Raw genomic sequence first — 15,217 nt, 5'->3', positions numbered from 1 at the left:
TTCAGTGGTAAATATTATTTTATCCTTACTGAAATCTAGAAATTAAAACTTTATGGTTAACTTAATTATAATCCTTATTTAGAGAGAGGTATTGACATGCTTATGTCTTTTTTTTCTCTTTCTATCTTTGAATTTCTCATATCATTTTATTAACCATACAGTTGACAGTGTGATGTTTAAATTTAAATTCAAATTTAAATTTGTATATGTTTCTATGATCATGGGTACATTAGTGTTTAAATATTGCACAATTTCTCATATTACCCATATTATTTGTTTATATATATAAAAAAATATATATATATTTTTTTGATGTTCATCATGTTTTGCAATTTATTACATATTATCTACAGTGATTTTTTTTATTTATTTCCTAAGAACTGTTTTTTTCATGTTTTTGGCAAGTGCTAAGTGAAGGTAAGCAGTTTTAAACACTAATTTGTTCAGGTGTTTTCTCAGCTTTGCCATCATTGGGTACTTCCCCTTTAAATAGTAGGGGCTGTACTATTACACCTTACTCCTATGATTAAGTGCCAAGCATAGGCAGGGCCGGACTGGCAATAAAAAGCAGCCCTGGAAAAATATGAAGACCAGCCCTATTTTCTGTTAAATTGGTAGATTGCACATGCCCCATTTTTCTCAAAGGGGATTACAGGGTTACTCTTTCCCCAATATTTTTACAGAATTAAATTATATTACTTTGTGTTAAATAAAAATGTCAGATTGATGTTATATAGGCACCCTACAACCCTATTGCATATATTAATACCCCATTTAAATTGTAGCTTTCCAGCCCCAGTTGCTGCAGCCCACCGGGAAATCTCCTGGTATCCTGGTAGGCCAATCCAGCCCTGAGCATAGGCACGAAACATGTAAGGAGGTTCCTATCCTGCTACCCTTTGTATCTATATATATTTTGCCTAAAGGCTTTTTAATGGATCAATAAAGTATTGTATTTTTAAACATACTTTATTTGCCTCTGCTTGTTGCTGCCGCACTCTTTGTTTTTCATATTATATTTGTTATGTTACTTTTAAACTGTGTAAAAAAAACAGCAAAAACTTAACAGCTCTGCTCTCTATTATGTGAGCTAAACTGAAGTAAAATATACAACTATCAAAAAGCCAGTAACATCACAGATCAGTGAAAGTGCACTGCTTCTGTCACAGGATGCATAAATATGTGTGCTACAAGATGGTGGCACCCAGTATAAAATGCAGAGCTTTACCATCTGGATTCTTTAATGGGTTATATTAAGTTAACAGCTTTATTGAAAGCTGCAGATATAGGAGAGAAATCAATAGCATCGTGAGTAGTAATCATCCAGCTGTCACTTTAAATTACTTTCTGCTTTAATGATTGTAAAAGTGTGTCCCTGCCACCAACCACAGAATGGTGGACGGCTTGATCAATGAGTATCAGTTGGGCATAAATATGAATTTCCTGCTGGGTTGGCTAAAAGGCCAAGGGCTTCAGCATATGGGGACAGTTAATAGCTTCTTCCTAAAACTCAGTTCTGCACCAATACTGTCCCAGATTACAGCCTAGCACCCCATATGTGTTTTGTACAACAAGCATTAAAAACCCTCCATTGGATAGAAAGTAACAACAGCACAAAACAGCTTTTTCACAGGGTAAGGTAAGCTGCATTCACACGTCACTCTTATCTTTAGCATTTATCTTCATGTCCCCAGGGCTCTGTCTGTTTACTTCATCCCTTGTGATAATCACCTGACGACGGCAGTCTCTGAATATCCTCATCATACAAGGGAATTAAGTGAGCAGACCATTTATATAGCTCATCTGTACCCTCCATACAATTCTCTTATTAATACATAGTATAGCAATAACAATTTATTTGTCTATCATCAGTAAAAACTTAATGAAAGGCCTGTGCACACAAGATGTTTAAACAGTACTATTATATGCAGCATATAAATAAATAAATATATATATATATATACATACATATATATATATATATATATATATATATATATATATATATATATATATATATATTATCTGTTTTAGAATCCCTAACTCCTTCACCACTAGAGGGATTTGCAGAAATACTTACTGTTTTATGGAGGTCAAACAGGCCACCCTTAGGCCAGGATTACTCTCACTTTGGTTTGGCGGCAGACCTGGAGTGTAGAATCACATGACCAGTGACGTCTCTCTGAATCTTGTTGCTATGGTGAAGTGATGCAGCAGCTGCTGCCAGAATGAGGAGGCAGTGAATATCTAAGACTACTCACAATCAACTGACGTTTAATCATTTTAGAACTCTGAGGTAGCAACAGAGTGCTGAGGAAAACTGCCAACCTCCTCCCATGATCCAGTCTGTGTCTTTAGCCATGCACTGCAGATATGCAAACAAAGCAGTTAACTGCTTCTGAGAACTGAAATTTCAGTATTAAAGGGACACTAGTTTTTACAAACCCGGCGTTGACAAAAAGTGAGCATTGAGCAAAATTTTGCTCCACATCTCACTCCAATACCAGCGCTGCTTACGTTAGCTGGTTGTGCGTGCTCGTGCACGATTTCCCCATAGGAATCAACGGGGAGAGCCGGCTGAAAAAAAGTCTAACACCTGCAAAAAAGCAGCGTTTAGCTCCTAACGCAGCCCCATTGATTCCTATGGGGAAATAAAAGTTATGTATACACCTAACACCCTAACATGAACACCGAGTCTAAACACCCCTAATCTTACACTTATTAACCCCTAATCTGCCACCCCGACATCGCTGACACCTATATTATATTATTAACCCCTAATCTGCCGCCCCCTACATTATACCTATTAACCCATAATCTGCTGCCCCCAACATCGCCGACACCTACATTATATTTATTAACCCCTAATCTGCCGCCCCCAACGTCACCGCCACTATTCTAAATTTATTAACCCCTAAACCTAAGTATAACCCTAACCCCCCCTAATAAATATAATTTAAATAAATCTAAATAAAATTCCTATCATTAACTAAATTATTCCTATTTTAAACTATATACTTATCTATAAAATAAACCCTAAGCTAACTACAATATAACTAATAGTTACATTGTATCGATCTTAGGGTTTATTTTTATTTTATAGGCAAGTATGTATTTATTTTAACTAGGTAGAATAGTTATTAAATAGTTATTAACTATTTAATAAACTTCCTAGCTAAAATAAAGACAAATTTACCTGTAAAATAAAACCTAACCTAAGTTACACTAACACCTAACACTACACTATAATTAAATTAATTCCCTAAATAAAATACAATTAACTAAATTAAATACAATTAAATAAAATTAGCTAAAGTACAAACCCCCCCCCACTAAATTACAGAAAATAATAAACAAATTACAAGATTTTTAAACTAATTACACCTAATCTAATCCCCCCCAAAATAAAAAAGCCCTACCCTACACTAAATTACAAATAGCCCTTAAAAGGGCCTTTTGCGGGGCATTGCCCCAAAGTAATCAGCTCTTTTACCTGTAAAAAAAATTACAAATCGCCCCCCAACATTAAAATCCACCACCCACACAACCAACCCTACTCTAAAACCCACCCAATACCCCCTTAAGAAACCTAACACTAACCCCTTGAAGATCACCTTACCGGGAGAAGTCTTCATCCAACCAGTCCGAAGTCCTCAACGAAGCCGGGAGAAGTCTTCATCCAAGCCGGGCGAAGTGGTTCTCCAGACGGGCAGAAGTCTTCATCCAGACGGCATCTTCTATCTTCATCCATCCGGCGCGGTTCCATCTTCAAGACATCCGACGTGGAGCATCCTCTTCATCCGACGGCTAACACTGAATGAAGGTTCCTTTAAATGACATCATCCAAGATGGCGTCCCTTAGATTCCGATTGGCTGATAGAATTCTATCAGCCAATCAGAATTAAGGTAGAAAAAATCCTATTGGCTGATGCAATCAGCCAATAGGATTGAGCTGGCATTCTATTGGCTGATTGGAACAGCCAATAGAATGCCAGCTCAATCCTATTGGCTGATTGCATCAGCCAATAGGATTTTTTCTACCTTAATTTCCGATTGGCTGATAGAATTCTATCAGCCAATCGGAATCTAAGGGACGCCATCTTGGATGACGTCATTTAAAGGAACCTTCATTCAGTGTTAGCCGTCGGATGAAGAGGATGCTCTGCTTCGGATGTCTTGAAGATGGACCAGCTCTGCACCGGATGGATGAAGATAGAAGATGCCGTCTGGATGAAGACTTCTTCCCGTCTGGAGGACCACTTCGCCCGGCTTGGAGGAAGACTTCTCCCGGCTTCGTTGAGGACTTCGGACCGGTTGGATGAAGACTTCTCCCGGTAAGGTGATATTCAAGGGGTTAGTGTTAGGTTTTTTTAAGGGGGTATTGGGTGGGTTTTAGAGTAGGGTTGGTTGTGTAGGTGGTGGGTTTTAATGTTGGGGGGGATTTGTAATTTTGTTTTACAGGTAAAAGAGCTGATTACTTTGGGGCAATGCCCCGCAAAAGGCCCTTTTAAGGGCTATTTGTAATTTAATGTAGGGTAGGGCTTTTTTTTTATTTTGGGGGGCTTTTTTATTTTGTTAGGGGGATTAGATTAGGTGTAATTAGTTTAAAAATCTTGTAATTTGTTTATTATTTTCTGTAATTTAGTGGGGGGGGGGGTTGTACTTTAGCTAATTTTATTTAATTGTATTTAATTGTATTTAATTTAGGGAATTAATTTAATTATAGTGTAGTGTTAGGTGTTAGTGTAACTTAGGTTAGGTTTTATTTTACAGGTCAAAATGTATTTATTTTAGCTAGGTAGTTTATTAAATAGTTAATAACTATTTAATAACTATTCTACCTAGTTAAAATAAATACAAACTTGTCTGTAAAATAAAAATAAGCCCTAAGCTAGCTACAATGTAACTATTAGTTATATTGTAGCTAGTTTAGGGTTTATTTTACAGGTAAGTATTTAGTTTTAAATAGGAATAATTTAGTTAATTATAGTATTTTTTATTTAGATTTCTTTTAATTATATTTAAGTTAGGGGGGGTTAAGGTTAGACTTAGATTTAGGGGTTAATAACTTTAGTATAGTGGCGGCGACGTTGGGGGCAGCAGATTAGGGGTTAATAAATGTAGGTAGGTGTCGCGTTGTTAGGGACGGCAGATTAGGGGTTAATAATAATTATCTAATGTTTGCGAGGCGGGAGTGTGGCGGTTTAGGGGTTAATATATTTATTATAGTGGTGGCGATGTCCGGTTCGGCAGATTAGGGCTTAAAAATTTAGGACCAGCCAACGCTGCTTTTTAAGCCTAATGCAAAATTCGTAATCTAGGTGTCTGTTTGCACATGTGCACACTGGGTAGCCTGCACTCTTGTATTCCCTTAAGGGGCTTTAGCACTGATTCAGCTTGGTTAATATTGCAAATAATGCTTTGTCTATCATGATTGCTGATGCAAAACTGATAATTCACATTTTAAAAGCATGTGACATCTTAAAGTATTAATCTAAGCCTCCCTTGGAGATAGTGAAACAAACACATTTTTTTTTAGATGTATTTTACAACAAAATGCTGCAAAATAAATAATGAATGTATATTGCAATAATGTTTCACTCGCAATAATGAAACATTTTATGTGTTGTTGTAATGTCAAGTTTAGTGGTCCTTTAATTACTTACATCATTTAGCTCATTGAATCTATAAAAATTATTTTGCCTGACCCTAGCAAGTAAATTCTATGGGGTAAATTTATTAATGTGCGAGCGCACATGATATGATGTAGTGTATCATGTCGCAGCACATCGATAAATTCTGCCTGCATACGTTGTCGGCATTCATCATTGCACCAGCAGTTCTTGTAAACTGCTGGTGCAATCCCACCCCCTGCAGATTCGCTGCCAATTGGCCACTAGCAGGGGGTGTCAATCAACCCGATCGTATTCGGTTTGATTTCTGTCCGCCGCTTCAGAGCAGATGGACAAGTTATGGAGCAGCGTTCTTTAGCCCATTCGAGGCTTGATAAATTGACCCCTTTAGATACAATAATGTTCCTAAGGGATCTTTGTAGCTACCAAATCTGAGATGCTGCATCAGCCTAAATTATGTTGTTCGAGGCATGAAGACCCCTGGAAAAGATATCAGGCCCGATTCTCTAAAACTCTCTGGCTTGATGCCTCTTTGGTATTATGGGGCCCTCAGGGATTGTTTTAAAGGTAATTTTTACCTTAGGAACTGTGTATCTCATTAAGACAAGTGCACTAATAATCTTTATGTCAAGGAGACACTTACTTTAAAATGTAATGCTCAGTAAAATAAGATGATGATACTTTTCATGCCAGCGTTTTTGCAAATCTGTCCTATCAACTTTCCAACTAGTCCATCTTTTTTGCACTGTCAAAAAATCTGTGTCACAAAAAGTAATTTTCTTATATATATTCAAACTCTATTGATTTCTGACCTTGTTGCTACTATGGTTCTAGAAAAGGTTATGAATATTCTTTTTATGTAAGTCCTTCTAGATTACGAGTAGAGTACAATATTAGAAATTAGAAAACAAATTTTTATAGGAAGCGTTAAAAGGCCTTTAAGGACATAATTCTGTACTTGGTTATTCTGTATTAAGACCCTGAATAATAAAGGGGGAGACCCCAAAACGTTACACTTTGTATTTTGTCTGTCTAACAATTAAGAAGACATAAATTAAGCTGTGATAACAAATACCATAATATCACAAAAACAAAGAAATGTGTAATAAATGTGATAAAGTATTTATCACATTTATTACATAAATTAAGCTGTGGTGCTGTGGACCTTTGTTTGTGGACTGAATGAAGTCCTTGGCATTCTTCATCCTGATCTGTCCTCCATGTTATGACCGTAGCTTGTCAGGCATATCCTGTTTCTGACCTTTGGAACTTTTACTTGGGCTACCCTTCTGTCTGCTCCTTTTTATATATGCCTGGTTGTTACTGTGAGCAATAGCCAAACTATTATAAGCAGATTGATACCGACATCCTATACATCATTACTGCCCTATAGACAGCAATGAAGAGCCTGTGCTATTCTCACTGTGTCACTGAGGCTACTCATAGAGACACAATAGAAATGTATATAAGCTTGTTAAAATACCTATGCCTTGGATAGAGCATCACATGAGAGTATCTCTGCTTTCAACACAAAACTGATGAACACGTTGAGTGGAATGATGACAACATATACCCATCATATAATATTTCAATTCTAGGATAAAAGCAGCACTAGATAAAAGCAATAATCCACACTAAATTGATCCACTAGCTATTGTAAAGATTATTAAACTATTTTAACTCTCTTGCACTTATTTATTCTCAATTGTAATACTCTCAATATAAGTATGCCTAAGGTTTCATAACCAAACACATCATTATAGACACCATGGGGGTTTATCATACCCCGGGCAGACATGATTTGCTATAGCGAATCATGTCCACCCTGCATTGCTAAATGCCGACAGCATACGCTGTCGGCATTTAACATTGCACAAGCATTTCTGGTGAAATGCTTGTGCAATGCAGCCCCCTGCACATTCGCGGGTAATTGGCTGATAGCCATTGCCAATCATCTTGATCATATTTGATTGAGATGATTGCAGTCCGTCACCTCAGAGGTAGTGGACGAGTTAAGGATCAGCGGTCTTAAGACTGCTGCTTCTTAAATCCTGTTTCCAGCAAGCCAGAAGGCTGGCGCAGAATAAGAAGTATCCACTGCTTGATAAATATACCCCCATAGCTCAAATAATGATATGAAGGAAAAGAATAAGTAAAACTGAGAAAATGGCACTCACTTGTGGCTACCCATAAAACAATGTGCAGTATTTAAATTGCTGTCAATGATCCTCTGGGTCTTATAGAAAACTAGTCCACAGTCTGATTATTAACCAAAGTCTCAGCTTATGTAATATATAACTCATAGATAGATGCTAGAAAATGATAGCTAAAGACAGATAGAGATAGATAGACAGATAGATAGATATCCAGGTTTTTCCACATTTAAAGGGACAGTCAAGTCCCAAAAAACTTTCATGATTCAAATAGAGCGTGCAATTTTAAACAACTTTCCAATTTACTTTTAGCACCAATTTTGCTTTGTTCTCTTGGTATTCTTAGTTCAAAGCTAAACCTAGGAGGTTTATATGCTAATTTCTTAGACCTTGAAGGCCGTCTCTGCATTTGACAATTTTTCAAATGATTGGCTAAAATGCAAGTCTGTCAAAAAAAATTAAATAAGGGGGCAGTCTGCAGAGGCGCAGATACAAGGTAATCACAGAGGTAAAATGTGTATTATTATAACTGTGTTGGTTATGCAAAACTGGGGAATGGGTAATTAAGGGATTATCTATCTTTAAAAACAACAACAATTCTGGTGTTGACTGTCCCTTTAAAACAAGGACCAGAGTAACAAGCAGTTAGCATTCAGCACCTCCTTTTACTTTCATCTGCATGGTGAAACAACAAGTAGTCAATCAGCTTAGTCAGTGCAATATTCTCATTTGCTTTACGGTGATCTTTTGGGATTTAACCATAATCTGGTGAAATTTCATCATGATCTTGCATATTTAATAGTAAACTTAGGTATAAAAGAGAGTGACTGTGCCTGCACATGCCAGAGGCATTCTCCCTTGTAAATCCCTGGACAAGTATCCAGATGGTATGCTTGGAATTCATTTACAATGGGATGTGGTTATTGAGAAATGTTGATGTAAAATAGCTTCCTTTTTTTATATAGAGGTTTGTTATACTTTCTAGTCAGCTTTTTACAGATATGCTGCGTCACTTTCAAATGATTTTGCATGTGCCTTTAACAAACTGGACTACGAAGCTAATGAATATGGGTAACTGTTTGTACTAGTACTAGACATCTACCTATTCCTACCTTTAGTATTTAAAATCCATTTCTCTCTCCTTTACCACTCTCCTTGCCTTAGAGCTGTGGACATGTAAAAAAGAGAGTGGTCAGAGTTACTGGCACCATATGGTTCAGTTAAGTTACAGAAATGTATTGGGGGGCTTAGCTCCTCCTTAGAACTATAACTGCAAACAGTGAATAAATGTGTTTATTAAAAACAAATTTACATATATAAGTAGACAGATGGTCAGCTGATAACTAGGATGGTCATCTGATGACTAGTGGATAAAGCACCTACAGAGAAACAAATGTAATAAGGTATTGCTGCGAAGTTTGAGAAACAAGTTCTAATAATGTGAAATGTAGATTAAGTTAAGACTTTCTAAGACACTACTGAGTCTGGTATTTAGCAGACAACAATAATGAGAGTCTGTATTTGATAATATGATGGACAAGTGAGTCTCAAGCCACTGCTGCCAAGCAAATCGTAGGATGGACTGGCATATGGGAGCTCTCTTAGGTGGAGGGTGACTTTCATCTGCTGGGTTATCTGAGGGTATAGCAGCTGTCCCTAGTTGGATACCTTTGCTAATCTTTAAAAAGACACAAGCCAAGGAAGCTATATAGATAGGTGGAACAGCCAAAGTGATTAAGCTGTCACTGCATGGGTGAAAATCTCAGTCTCCTTCACTGGTTCCCACATGCAGGGACAGGAGCAGGCTAGTGGGGTAATCTCATGCCTTTTATTAAGAACACCATATAAATAAATACACATAGGGGTAAAGTTATGAAGCAGTATTTGTAGGTTTTGTGGCTTTGAGGAACAGGTTTGCATGAGTGAGATTGCAGCCACATGTTTAAGAAGCAGACACTGCTTCTTTTGTCTTTCCACCAGAGTTGGTGAGATCTATCACATCAGCACTCGCTCATTCTGGGTTATTGACTTGCTCTGCTCTTGCTCAATTGATTCCGCAGGAGCAGGGGGAGGCACTGCACAAGAAACCTAAAGTGGTGACTGCAGACGGCCAGGTACACTACTTGTTAACCTGTCTGCAATGATGATAGATTTTGCCTATAGTGACTCATTAGGGGTTATGTTAGCAGGGGAATGAAAGAATGGCCTATAAACTCACAATAAATTGAATAGTGGGGGAGAAGAGAGTTTTTAGGCAAATGATAATGGAGCTATTCTCTGGAAACAGCTCTAAATCTGAAAATACAAAAGAAAACCAAATGCGCTATAAAATAGCTAAAACACACACACACTGAGAACAATTAAATAGATAGGGGCCAATTTATTAAGGGCCGAATGGCCCTGAATGTACCTGTTTCCGTGCAAGCATTCAGGCTCGGCGGAAACAGGAGTTAAGAAACATCAGTCTTAAGACCGCTGCTACTTAACTCGTACGCCTCCTCTGAGGCGGCGGACATTAATCTGCCTGATCGTATGCGGGTTGATTGACATCCCCTGCTAGCGGTCGATTGGCCGTGAATCTGCAGGGAGCGGCATTGCACAAGCAGTTCACCAGAACTGCTTGTGCAATGTTAAATGCCGACAGCGTATGCTGTTGGCATTCAGCGATGTCGGGCTACAGCGGATCATGTCCAACCGACAATTGATAAATTCGGCCCCAATGTGTTTATTACTAACAAAATATTCTATCCAATGTTGATTACAATGTTAAATATCCACCAGTGGAAACACTCAGAACATTAAAAAATACATACAATAATTAAAAACTGATGTGCAAACATATTCCATTTGATTCTGGTATAAAGTGCAATAATTCCACTTTGTAGTGTTCATTAAAAGTGTCCAAGGTTCTAAAATGGATTATGTCCTTACTAGTCCAAAAGCCTGTGTACACGGGCCATTTTTTGCAGTACAGCGGTCCCACCCCTTGCTCTCTCTCTCTATATCCCCTCTCTTTTGCTCTCTCTTTCTCCCCTCTCTTTTGCTCTCTCTCTCCCCCCTCTCTCTTTTGCTCTCTCTTTCTCCCCTCTCTTTTCCCCCTCTCTTTTGCTCTCTCTCCCCCCCTCTCTTTTGCTGTCTCTCTCCCTCTTTTGTTGTCTTTCTCCCTCTTTTGCTGTCTCTCTCCCTCTCTTTTGCTCTCTCTCTCCCCCTCTCTTTTGCTCTCTCTCTCTCTCCCCTCTTTTGCTCTCTCTTTCTCCCCTCTCTTTTGCTCTCTCTCCCCCATCTCTTTTGCTGTCTCTCTCCCTATTTTGCTGTCTCTCTCCCTCTTTTGCTCTCTCTCTCCCTCTCTTTTGCTCTCTCTCCCTCTCTTTTGCACTCTCTCCCCTTCTCTTTTGTGCTCTCTCCCCCCTCCCTTTTGCGCTCTCTCCCCCCTCTCTTTTGTGCTCTCTCCCCCCTCTCTTTTGCGCTCTCTCCCCCCTCTCTTTTGTGCTCTCTCCCCCCTCTCTTTTGTGCTCTCTTTACCCTCTCTTTTGTGCTCTCTCCCCCCTCTCTTTTGTGCTCTCTCCCCCTCTCTTTTGTGCTCTCTCCCCCCTCTCTTTTGTGCTCTCTCCCCCTCTCTTTTGTGCTCTCCCCCCCCCTCTCTTTTGTGCACTCTCCCCCCTCTCTTTTGCTCACTCTCCCCCTCTCTTTTGCTCTCTCTCTCCCTCTCTTTTGCTGTCTCTCTCCCCCTCTCTTTTGCGCTCTCCCCCTCTCTTTTGCGCTCTCCCCTCTCTTTTGCGCTCTCTCCCCCTCTCTTTTGTGCTCTCTCCCCCCTCTCTTTTGTGCACTCTCCCCCCTCTCTTTATCTCACTCTCCCCCTCTCTTTTGCTCTCTCTTTCTCCCCTCTCTTTTTCCCCTCTCTTTTGTTCTCTCTTTCCCCCCTCTCTTTTGCTGTCTCTCTCCCTCTTTTGCTGTCTCTCTCCCTCTTTTGCTGTCTCTCTCCCTCTCTTTTGCTGTCTCTCTCCCTCTCTTTTGCTGTCTCTCTCCCCCTCTCTTTTGCGCTCTCCCCCTCTCTTTTGCGCTCTCCCCTCTCTTTTGCGCTCTCTCCCCCTCTCTTTTGTGCTCTCTCCCCCTCTCTTTTGTGCACTCTCCCCCCTCTCTTTATCTCACTCTCCCCCTCTCTTTTGCTCTCTCTTTCTCCCCTCTCTTTTTCCCCTCTCTTTTGCTCTCTCTTTCCCCCCTCTCTTTTGCTGTCTCTCTCCCTCTTTTGCTGTCTCTCTCCCTCTTTTGCTGTCTCTCTCCCTCTCTTTTGCTGTCTCTCTCCCCCTCTCTTTTGCTGTCTCTCTCCCCCTCTCTTTTGCGCTCTCTCCCCCTCTCTTTTGCGCTCTCTCCCCCCTCTCTTTTGCGCTCTCTCCCCCCTCTCTTTTGTGCACTCTCCCCCTCTCTTTTGTGCTCTCTTCCCCCTCTCTTTTGTGCTCTCTCCCCCTTCCTTTTGTGCTCTCTCTCCCCCTCTCTCTTTTGTGCTCTCTCACACCTCTCTTTTGTGCTCTCTCCCCCTCTCTTTTGTGCTCTCTCCCTCTCTCTTTTGTGCTCTCTCCCTCTCTCTTTTGTGCTCTCTCCCCCTCTCTTTTGTGCTCTCTCACCCCCCTCTCTTTTGTGCTCTCCCCCTCTCTTTTGTGTTCTCCCCCTCTCTTTTGTGCTCTTTTGTGCTCTCCCCCTCTCTTTTGTGCTATCTCATCCCTCTCCTTTGCTCACTCTCCCCAATCTCTTTTGCTCACTCTCCCCCCTCTCTTTATCCCCCTCTTCTGCTCTCACTATTCCCTTCTTTTTAGAGCTCTCTGTCTCAATGAAATGAATCACTCACTGTGCACTCACCCGGCATCTGGCCCCGCCCAGCCCTGTCCGCGTCATGCTCAGCCCTGTCCACATCACGCGTGGCCCGCCCGACCACGCCACACCCAGGGCACGCCCACGTCACGCCCGCCGGGATTTAACGTAATCTGGTGAGATTTTATCATGATCTTGCAGACTTAATAGTAAACTTAGGTATAAAAGACAGTGACTGTGCCTGAACATGCCAGAGGCATTCTCCCTTGTAAATCCCTGGACAAGTATCCAGATGGTATACTTGGAATTCATTTACAATGGGATGTGGTTATTGAGAAATGTTGATATAAAATAGCTTCCTTTTTTTATATAGAGGTTTGTTATACTTTCTAGTCAGCTTTTTACAGATATGCTGCGTCACTTTCAAATGATTTTGCATGTGCCTTTAACAAAATGGACTACGAAGCTAATGAATATGGGTAACTGTTTGTACTAGTACTAGACATCTACCTATTCCTACCTTTAGTATTTAAAATCCATTTCTCTCTGATGACTAGTGGATAAAGCACCTACAGAGAAACAAATGTAATAAGGTATTGCTGCTCTCTCTCCCCTCTCTTTTGTGCACTCTCCCCCTCTCTTTTGTGCTCTCTCCCCCCTCTCTTTTGCTCTCTCCCCCCTCTCTTTTGCTCTCTCTCTCCCCCCTCTTTTGCTCTCTCTTTCTCCCCTCTCTTTTCCCCTCTCTTTTGCTCTCTCTTTCTCCCCTCTCTTTTTCCCCTCTCTTTTGCTCTCTCTTTCCCCCCCTCTCTTTTGCTGTCTCTCTCCCTCTCTTTTGCTGACTCTCTCTCTTTTGCTGTCTCTCTCCACCTCTCTTTTGTGCTCTCCCCCTCTCTTTTGCGCTCTCCCCCTCTCTTTTGCGCTCTCTCCCCCTCTCTTTTGTGCTCTCTCCCCCCTCTCTTTTGTGCACTCCCCCCTCTCTTTTGTGCTCTCTTCCCCCTCTCTTTTGTGCTCTCTCCCCCTTCCTTTTGTGCCCTCTCTCCCCCTCTCTCTTTTGTGCTCTCTCTCCCCCTCTCTCTTTTGTGCTCTCTCCCCTCTCTCTTTTGTGCTCTCTCCCCCCTCTCTTTTGTGCTCTGTCCCCTCTCTTTTGTGCTCTCTCCCCTCTCTTTTGTGCTCTCTCCCCCTCTCTTTTGTTCTCTCTCTCCCCCTCTCTTTTGTTCTCTCTCTCCCCCTCTCTTTTGTGCTCTCTCACCCCCCTCTCTTTTGTGCTCTCCCCCCTCTCTTTTGTGCTCTCCCCCCTCTCTTTTGTGCTCTCCCCCCTCTCTTTTGGGCTCTCCCCCTCTCTTTTGTGCTCTCCCCCTCTCTTTTGTGCTATCTCCCCCCTCTCTTTTGCTCACTCTCCCCCTCTCTTTATCCCCCTCTTCTGCTCTCACTATCCCCTTCTTTTTAGAGCTCTCTGTCTCAATGAAATGAATCACTCACTGTGCACTCACCCGGCATCTGGCCCCGCCCAGCCCTGCCCGTGTCACGCTCGGCCCCGCCCGCCCCGTCCACATCATGCATGGCCCCGCCCGACCATGCCCATGTCACACCCGGGTCACGCCCACGTCGCGCCCACCGGCCACGCCCACTCCACCACACACGACGCCAGGAGGAAGTCAAGACAGTTAGAAAACCAGGTGTGTTTGTCTTTGTGCGCAGTCTCTACTGTGCATGACAGCTTCGGACAAACACACTTGGCTTTTTATTATATAGGATTAAAGTTCCAGACCTTGTATAATCCCAGGGCGTCTGGAGGTCTAGGGTTGCAAGTGCTTTTACTGTAATATCCAAACAGATTTCCCAAACAAACAGCCCCTTCAGGGTCTTATGCTGTCCACATGTGGATGTGTGGTACTTAAGGAATTCACTTACCCGCTATGCCCCCTCACTAAGACATCTTATAACACTGTATAAGTAAGTTGAATGTGGAGCGGACTTGCCTGTCAGCCTTAGCGTCCTCCATCCTGCCAATCACGGCTGGATTTTTGTATGTACAATGTTTACTGTATATGTAGGAAGGCGGCTATTGGCTAGCCTAAATTTGTAAGAGGAGTCTTACCCTATATATGCTTGCTCATGTCTTCTTCACCTTGCCTGCGTTTCCTTTATGTTTCCTGGGGAATCTCTTGCGATTCTGCGTTATAGTGAGCTAGAGTCTGCTTCTGCCTCTTTTATAAGCTGTTTTTGAGGGGCCAGAGCAGGGAGCTGCACTGCTCAGTATGGGGAGGACCAGGGAGGTGAGCTACGGGGGTTGGGAGTCAATCGGCAGCGGACAGGAAGGAGGCCTTTCGGTACCACACAGGTAAGAAGAGCAGTTTTGTTGTTGCTAGTCTTAAGCGAGCAGAAGGAAGGATGGCGCTTTACCTAGCTGGCCTGTTCATCTTTGCACACAACAGATCCTGCACAGACTGGGTTCCTCAGCCTGCTTAGTGCTTTGCTGCTACAGGCTGGGGAGAGTCCGCCTCCACGTTCACTGCGCATATGCAGTCCTGATTTTCATTTCTGGACTGGTGTGTGAAGATAGATACACACAGGCAGGTGCAATGTGGGACAGGGCAGCTTCTCCTTTCCCTGCCACAAATAGTT

General features: G+C 41.6%; 1 protein-coding gene and 1 long non-coding RNA gene across 2 annotated transcripts in view; one reads left to right on the top strand and one right to left on the bottom strand.

Moving 5' to 3' along the window:
* LOC128644989 (uncharacterized) overlaps positions 1–2,230 on the bottom strand; it is a 163,199-nt gene extending 160,969 nt beyond the window's left edge. The window contains exon 1 of the mRNA XM_053697692.1: positions 2,081–2,230. The gene's annotated coding sequence lies outside the window, so the exon portion shown is untranslated. The remainder of the gene's footprint in view (positions 1–2,080) is intronic.
* Positions 1–15,217, top strand: part of LOC128644990 (uncharacterized) — a 115,170-nt gene that overhangs the window by 45,779 nt on the left and 54,174 nt on the right. The window lies entirely within an intron of this gene.

The sequence above is a fragment of the Bombina bombina genome, chromosome 1 (assembly GCF_027579735.1).
Source record: "Bombina bombina isolate aBomBom1 chromosome 1, aBomBom1.pri, whole genome shotgun sequence".
NCBI classification, from domain to species: domain Eukaryota; kingdom Metazoa; phylum Chordata; class Amphibia; order Anura; family Bombinatoridae; genus Bombina; species Bombina bombina.
The sequence above is the reverse complement of the archived record's forward strand: the minus strand, read 5'-3'. Positions and strand labels throughout refer to the sequence as shown.